General features: G+C 43.0%; 1 pseudogene; it reads left to right on the top strand.

Annotated features, from left to right (window-relative positions):
- Nucleotides 1–7399: 7399 nt before the first annotated feature.
- On the top strand, nt 7400–7499 carry LOC142460402 (U6 spliceosomal RNA; annotated as a pseudogene).
- The last annotated feature ends 943 nt before the right edge of the window (nt 7500–8442 follow it).

Below are 8442 nucleotides of genomic sequence, written 5' to 3'. Positions count from 1 at the left end.
TAACAAGAATGTGATAAAAATGTGGGCTTCCCTTTATCAAATTCAGAAATTCAGTTTTACTAACTTCCTAACCTTTTCTCCAAAAATCTTTCAACTGTCTGAAAACCTTGCATTTTTATTTTGAGATTCATTTTTCAAAATGAATTTTATCTCTCAAGGATCTTTTCCCAAAGCATGCCAACCAGTACACATGTAACTTTACTTTGCTTGTCATATTATTCATTACATTTTTTAAAAATACCACATAGTCCTCTTTCTTTACCTCATGCTGAATCATTTTTCTTTTGGCGCCAATGAATCATTTCCTTCCAGAACGCATACTTTGTGACTACTTGTGTGTGTGTGTGTGTGTGACATGGTTCATTTTCTCTCTCACGTGAAAAATTGTGGCTGAGTGGAGAGTTCTTGGGTAATAATTTTTTTCCCTAAGAAAATTTAAAACATTGCTCAATTGTCTCCAGGATTGCATGTTACAGGGCTGATAAACAATACCAGTCTAGTACGTTATTTTAGTGTAGGATTTAATGTTTACTTTGGAATTCAGAAATATCAAGAGCCCCTGTTAATAACCATCATTCTGTACACCTTGTGCATGCTTGCGAAGAATTGATGTCTCTCTGAATAAATCCTACCTGTTTTCATTAGATTCAGCCTGTGAATCACACTGGAAGTCTTTGCTATTTTCTGCCCACTTTTCTGCTTTTCTTATTAACAATTCAGGCTTCACATTTTGATGGTACATTTGTCACATTTTCTCTGGACATTTATGAATTTCAGCTTTATATATCTTGAGACTATTATGTAGGGCATTTATGTTTTAAATGACTCATCTTCCTTTAAAAAGTTATATATCTTTATCTTCTTCATGAATTAAATATTCTAGCATTATGAAGTAACCCTTGGTATCTTGAAAATGTTTTTTTTTAAAGTTATTTGGTCATTTTCTATCCTTTTTTAATTATTTACTTTGGTTTTGTGAATTAGATAAAGGTTCACAGATGATCAGTTTTACATTCAGACACATTTTATTTCAACTCATCCTTTGCATTCCCTCAATGTACCACCACTTATCCCACTTCCTGCCAATGTTTACAGTTTCCATCTCTCCTTTCTTACCTCTCTGGATTTTATTCATAGGTAAACACTACCCCTTTTAACATAAATGGTTGATCGTTCTAACACAGAATTCATTTCTAAGCTGAAGGGTGACCAAGGGTCCTAGTCTTGGGAGTTCCCTTTTATGATTTTTCTTGCACTCAATGCTAAACCTTTTAATGTAGTACTTTTCAGAGCATGGTAGTAGTGTCTGGGCACCATCTAGTTCTTCTGGTCTCAGGATTGTGGAAACTTATGTTTACATGGTCTCATTAGTCCACTGGACTAATTGCTTCCTTATGTCTCTTGTCATAAGAAGGCATCAATCTTCTTTACCTAGATGGGGTGACATCATACTTGTATGACAACTGTTCAAGAGCTTTTAAGACCCTACCCTTGACTCACTAACGTAGGATGTGGAACACTGTCTTTATTAACTGTGTTATGCATGTTGACCTTGGTGTCTCCCAAGACTACAGTCCTGAACCCCTAGGCCCAATGACTTATTCAAGATGTTTGGTTATGCCTAAGAATTTCCATAACTTTGTTATCTGCATGCTCCACCACATTCCTGGATATATTTGCAGCAAAGGTAAATAGCCATGTACAAATATTCTCTGCGGTATACCCCACTCTCCATCACGTCTTATCCAGCACATGTCTATGCAGATATTTACTGGTCCATCACCACTACGGCAGGGTTGTGTGTATAATAGGGTTTGCCTCTGTTGCTTTCAACTCTTATAAACCTAACACAATTTTCCTCTACATCCATCATTTTCCCCAACCTCCTTCGTGTTGTATAGTGCCTTCCCCTTCACCCAAGTTACCTCTTGTCCAATCACTCACTGGGTAGAGGAATGCTTTTTAAGGTAAAGTTTTGTATTCTGATATTAACATAGCAAAATGCTAATATCTTTATAATTTCTCCTCAGGTATCTTTTTTCTTGTGTACTTAAAAATAGTTTTATTGGTATATCGATGTAAGCCTCAAGCAGATCAGATAACTTTCCTTCTACTATTTCTTTCATGTGGTTGCTGGTTTTTCAAAGGACTGAATTACGTGGTCATTAGATCATATTTGTGACATCTCACATTATGATTCCCATCAATGTCTCCTTTTGTTGTTGTTTTGTAAATCCTGTGAATAATTTCCACGGAAATGAAAGCTTTGTGGAAGTCCGAGTTTCTCTAGCTCCCGGTTGGGTCCCCACTGCCTGTGGAAGTGTTCAATCATGAAACCAAGGAGGTACTCGGGAATATTTGTTGAAGAGGTGAATGAATTAGCTTGGGGCAAAACAAATGTACTACCCTCAAGCAACCCCCTGTGGGTTTCTGAGCCTCTAACTGCTTATGAGAGTAGAAAGCCCAGCCTTTCTCCACAGAGCTGCTGCTGGTGGTTTCCAAACTGCCTACTGTGCGGATTACCACAGCGCCACCGGGGCTGCTATATTAGTACTTCTCCTAATTTGCTTTTCAGCAGTTCATTGTTCATTTAGCTATTTCTGGTCTCTTTGATTTATTTTTTAATTTTTAAGACATTGTCTTCCCGCCGCCCCCCCCCCTTTAAGATCAGTCGTATGCTCTGCTTTCTCCTTTCCTGATGTATCCAGTAGCCTATGAAATTGCACTAGAAACTCACAATGCAATTAAGAAAAAAATCTTTCCTACGCCTGCTATCAGCTCTGTGTTTTTTGTTTGTTTGTTTTGGTGAAGAGAGACTTTGATGCTGAGCTAGTGACAAAAAATCTCTTCATACAAGATGGTTTTTTAGCAATGAAAGGCATGATGTTTCTGTATCAAAACTGACCTAAGCCCCTTCAGTAATTGCGTATGGTGCTCCTGTGTATCAGACCGCTGACCTCAGGAATCTGGCAGTTCGAAACCACCAGCAGCTCTGTGGGACAAAGATGAGGCTTTCTACTCCCATAAAGAGTTACAATCCGCGATGGAAGAAGATGGTGTCTAGTTAAGACTTACCCGCCCGGGGCTCTGATACCAGACCATACAATTGGGAGCAAAATAAAATTTTGAGCAATTAAAAAAAAAAAGTTACCATCTTGGAAACTCAGAGAAGCACTTCTTTCCTGTGCTACAGAGGCGCGATGGGGCAGCATCGACTCGTTGGCAATGAGTAATAGCTTTAACCGCTGAGCTGGGGTGGAGTCTAGTACCATTTCAGTTGGCCTAAAAGGCGGGGGCACTGCTAGTGGTAGTCTGTAGCCAAGAGGACTGGTCACCAAACACACAACTTCTTGTGAAAAAGGCGGGAACCTCGTGCCTAAAAGGTATCTGCAACCACCAGCTCCAACAGAAAGACAACTGTGAGATGTCGCTGAGCCGCAGGGAGTCCTTGTGCTGCGTGTCGGCTTGCCAAGGGCCCAACCGGCGGCTCACCGGCACCTGCGAACAACAGGAACCAGTCCTGAGGTGGCGTCCGATGAAATACTGAATGGTCGGCGTTTGCTCCCAACGATCTTGCCCATCCTCCAGCGTTTGGATTAGCACGGAAGGGCTGTGGTTGTTCACCTGGAAAATGTCCAGAAGCACCATGGTCGATATTGTCCTCCTCACCCCCAGAAGAGGGGGGCGTTAGCCCTTTCTGGGGCTTATGGCGAGTTTCATTGAACAGTTTCCGGGCACCAACCAGTGTTTTATAGTGAACAATCACGTGGAGGACACAAGCACTCCTCCAGTGTCCGTTCCGAGAACCGTCACGTTTCTAAGTGTTTTGTTCCACACCCTGCACACCTGGAGCTTCTCGGTGCTCTCTGCGAAGGAGAGCCACATCCCCAAAGCCTGGCCCACTGCCTCTAAGAATCGACATGTCAAATATCCCGTATCTAAGGGGCTACCAGGATTTTACGCTGAGGATGCAACAAGACAAACTATTAAATGATCAAACTCATCCAAATTGCCCGTGCGTGGAAAATGCATGTATTCTGACCACAGGGGACCACTAACGTGCAGGGAAAGCACAGGCTCTGAGCAGGCAAAGCAGGAGGACTTCCAAGGAATACCTGCTGGTAGCAGTTCCTCGGGAGCTATTGCTGGCTCCGTGGCAGGATCCTCACCTGCCATGAGGGAGACCTGGGTGTCCTTCTCAGCCAGTGCCCGTTGTGTGTGGCCTGTCCGTGGAGGCTTGTGTGTTGCTGTGGTGGTGAATGAGTTTCTGAGGAATTGAAGCTCCAGAAGTAGACGAGCTGGTAGCCTAATTCTGAAAATCAGCCGATGAAAATGCGTAGCTGACAAGAGAACATGGTCACATGGTTTGATGTATAACCGCAGGGTGAGCAGCCTGGGTGGGAGGCTCTACACAGTGAGGGCGACATTGGTCTCAAACACACCAATGCCACGAAGAGGGCATGGGCCGGCCACGTAGTCTGTTGTATTGGAGGGTGCCGTGAGTCAGAGGCCGCCTGAACAGCTGGCTGAGACTGGACTCTGGGTCCCCCGTTCAAATCGTTAGTCCATCTCTAAACTGTCCTTTTCACTCTGGCTTCTGGTTCTCTCACGATGTTCGTCCCCCACTCTGCTCCTGTTCAAATAAGTTCGTCAACTCAGCCAAGCTAGGGGTTCGCTCTCCTCCTTTTGTCTTTCCACCTTTTTTATTTCCTTTCATTGGTCCCAGATTTTTTTCCCTGAATGGTTCTCCTGCCATTTGGTTATTCCTAACTCATAGGACTACTATTGAAATTTCTTTCTGATTAAAAACTGTTGTTTTCAATTCCTTCTACTTCCAGTCCTTTTTTTTTTTTAACCCCTTCTCGCACACCGGTTGTACTTATTGCATAACATGATGCATATTTTAATTTCCTATCAAAGAAACCCATTTCAACTGAGAGCAGTCTCATTCCTTAACTCTTCTTCCCACCCGCTGTAAACTTGGCTTTACAGGACAGGCAATTTCATGGATATTTGCACCAAAGGGCACCACTCCCTTCTCGATATCTCCGATTTAATATCAACCGAGCAACTTTCATAATTTCCAAAGGGTGGAGTGATCACGGATTTCCTGGGAAATCGAGCTTCATTTGACCATGCAGCCTGCAGACAGATAGCAGTGGCTGGAATGGTTGCTCTCACTCTTGCCTGTCAAGAGCCACGCAGCTGCAGAGAGTGCTCAGAGCTCCCAGATTGAGGGGAAACGTGGGACTTATAGGCCAGGCCTGAAAGTCCATACTCTGGAATAACTCCGAAGTAAGCACCTGTTCTGTACACAGGTCACTGGATGAGTTTGTGGTGAAATTAATTCTCTCGTGTGGCACTTTGCCTTCGTTCACAAAAATGGTTCCAAAGACTTCCCTTCTGAGCACTAGGGGGTTATCTTTTCCCTAGCTTTCTGTGTCAGTCTGGGTAGGCTAGAGAAACAAATTCATAGGCACTCATATGTCTATAGGAAAGAACTTTCTATACAAGAGCAATTGAATATTGAGAAAACATCCCACTCAGTCCAGATCAAGTCCATAAGTCTGATATTAGCCCATATGTCTGATACCAATCTATAAATTCCTCTTCAGACTTATGCAATACCTTCAATGATGTTGAATGTAGGAAGATCACAGGCCAGTGGGTGGAAAGTCTTGTGGATCCAGTGGCAGTGGAAGCATCTCAGCGCTGGCAGGGGTCTCCATGCGACTCTTTCAGGTCCAGGGCTCTAGAGTAGCTCCATGTGTCTCATCTGTAGGAATGTCTCACAGGAAATGATCAGTGTCCTGCCTCCAGCTATTTATCTCCTTAGCACCTCCAAATGAGGTCATCAAGCTGCGACTTGATTGACAGGCTAGACTCCACCCCTTGACTCTTAAGTCTCAAATTGTCAACAGATTATGTCAATACCACACTTTCTTTCCCAGAGGGTTTATTTCATTTGTCTAGGCAGATGGGACATTATCTGAATAAACTGTAAATTATTTTATGGCTTGATGCTTTTTTGTCTAGCTTCAATAGACTATAACACAAAAGCCTACTCCCACCAAGTTTTGAAAATATATCCCAATTTTTCAATTCCAAGACATAGCTTCTTCAGAAGGGTTATAAACTGACCAGTTCCTTTGATGGACCACAGTCACTTCATTTGTGTGTGTGTGTGTGTGTGTACATGAGGGGGTACCCCCCAAAAACACTCAGAAAAAAATCTCTGCCCAGAGGAGCTTTTGTAGTAAGCACTGCCCCCAGCCCACCTTATGCTAGGCGAGCAGCCAGCAACTTGCTCTGAGTTAGTGCACCCAGTAGCGTCACCTGGGAAGGTTCTCTATGATCACAGTGATTTTTTTCATAAAAGCAGTTTTGCTTGAACCCCTTTTTTTGTGAAGGCAAATTTAAGAGAACAGTGTGTGGCTTTGAAATTTTGTTTCCTGCTGAGGAAAATGCCACAGAAACTGTTGTGATGTTGAACACATCTTACAAGAACAGTGCTATGGGAAAAACTCAAGTGTACAGTGGTTATTTTGTTTCAAAAAAGGTGAAATGCTGATTGATGACAAGCCTCCTTATGGGCATCCGATAACTTTCCAATGGTTGAAAATATTGGCAAAATTCATGCACTTGTGCTTGAAAACTGACAGTAGACCATTGAAGAGATGGGGAAGTTATCTGGACTATCTTCAGGCTCTGTTCAGCGAATTTTAACCAAAGATTTGGGAATGAGAAAGGTCACTTCAAAATTTGTGCCTCAGGTTTGGACTGACCAGGAAAAACAGTGTCAAGTGGAAACATGCTGTGCTTTGAAAGAACAGCTCTGAGTGACCCAGACTTTTCCCCCAAGGTCATTACTGGTGATGAGACATGGTGCTATTCTTAGGACCCCGAAAGCAAACATCAGTCAAGTTAGTGGAAGACACCATCATCACCTTGCACAAATAAAGTTCATATGTGAAATCAAAGATCAAGAGGAGGCTCATTTGTTTTGTTTTTTAATGGGAGGGGATAGTGCATTTAGATTCCATTCCACCAGGTCAGACTGTTAATGAAGCATTCTATTTAGAGGTTCTGAAAAGATGCATAACCATGTGTGACAAAAAAAGGCCTGATTTGCAGCAGAGTGGGCACTGATTTTGCCATCACAACAGTGAACCTGCTCACACAGCCATCTCATTGTGCCAGTTTGGGGTCCCAAACAGCATGCTTCTCTTGCCCCATGCAGCTTACTCACCTGACCTTGCTCCGTGTGATTTCTTTTTGTTTTCTTGAATGAAGAGGGATATTAATGGACCGAAATTTGACCATGTAAAAGAGTTGAAGAAAAAAACAAGGAGGTGCAGCCAGCCAACCAAATAGGTGAGTTTGAAAAATGTTTCCAAGAGTTCTCATTTTGGCAGCACATATACTAAAATTGGAACAATACAGAGAAGATTAGCATGGCCCCTGTGCAAGGATGACACGCAAATTCATGAAAAATGTTTCCAAGAATGGAGTCGCAGATTTGAAAAAGGTATTAAGTGTAATGGAGAGTGCTTTGAAAGTGATAAGGTTGTTTTGTATAAAAATTCAAATATATAGCTTTTTTAAAAATCCGGGGTTTTTTGGTACCCCTCATATACACATCTATATGATATATACATATACATACATATAAAAGGCATGGAATATAGATAGAGCTATAGATGATATAGATATCCTACAGAGGCTACAGAAAGAAGTAGAAAGGAGTGAAAGCACAAGAGATAAGTGAGAAAACCAGAGAAATCAGTGACGAGAAACATCTAAAAGCTATTGCCTGGTTAAGGACTCTTAACATCGAGGGGAGTGAGAAGCCTGGAAGGGACCTTGTGGCAGAACTGGTAGCAAAAGGCACCATCCTGTGGCAAGGGTGATGACAGAAACCTGCTGCTGTGGATGCAGCTAAGAGAGCCAAATGATACTGCTACCCTGACTAAAAGCTGGGTCCGTTGGCCGTGGAGAGATCAACATCCGGTCTTGTCTGAGAGAGGCCTTTCCTGAGTGGGCTGAGAGGGATCTGAACAGATAAAGGCTGTTGTACACGGGAGAGCGAAGGGCCTGCTCCCTTGCATAACAGAGAGGAGGTGAGGGAACTTTCCTGCACAGAAGAAAGGCGGAATGTGCTCTCTGCTTCCAGGCAGCCTTCCAGACTTTGCCTACACACACTGTGATTCTGATTCTCTGTTGTTCCCATAATGAACCAGTGAACTGATTTGTGAGTTCGGTGTGGCCGTTGCATTGAAATCTTGAGCCCAGATGAGAAGCAGAGGGTGTCTTTGGGGGAATGACTGGAGCCAGAATGAGTGAAAGATTAAAGAGTAGAGATGTGCCTGACTTCTGTCTCCTAGAGCTCCCCTGTGTGTCCATGGTGATTCTTGCTTGTCCTCCCGAGGTTAGAGGGCCAGT

This window comes from Tenrec ecaudatus, chromosome 10 (genome assembly GCF_050624435.1).
Source record: "Tenrec ecaudatus isolate mTenEca1 chromosome 10, mTenEca1.hap1, whole genome shotgun sequence".
NCBI lineage: Eukaryota > Metazoa > Chordata > Mammalia > Afrosoricida > Tenrecidae > Tenrec > Tenrec ecaudatus.
The sequence above is the reverse complement of the archived record's forward strand: the minus strand, read 5'-3'. Positions and strand labels throughout refer to the sequence as shown.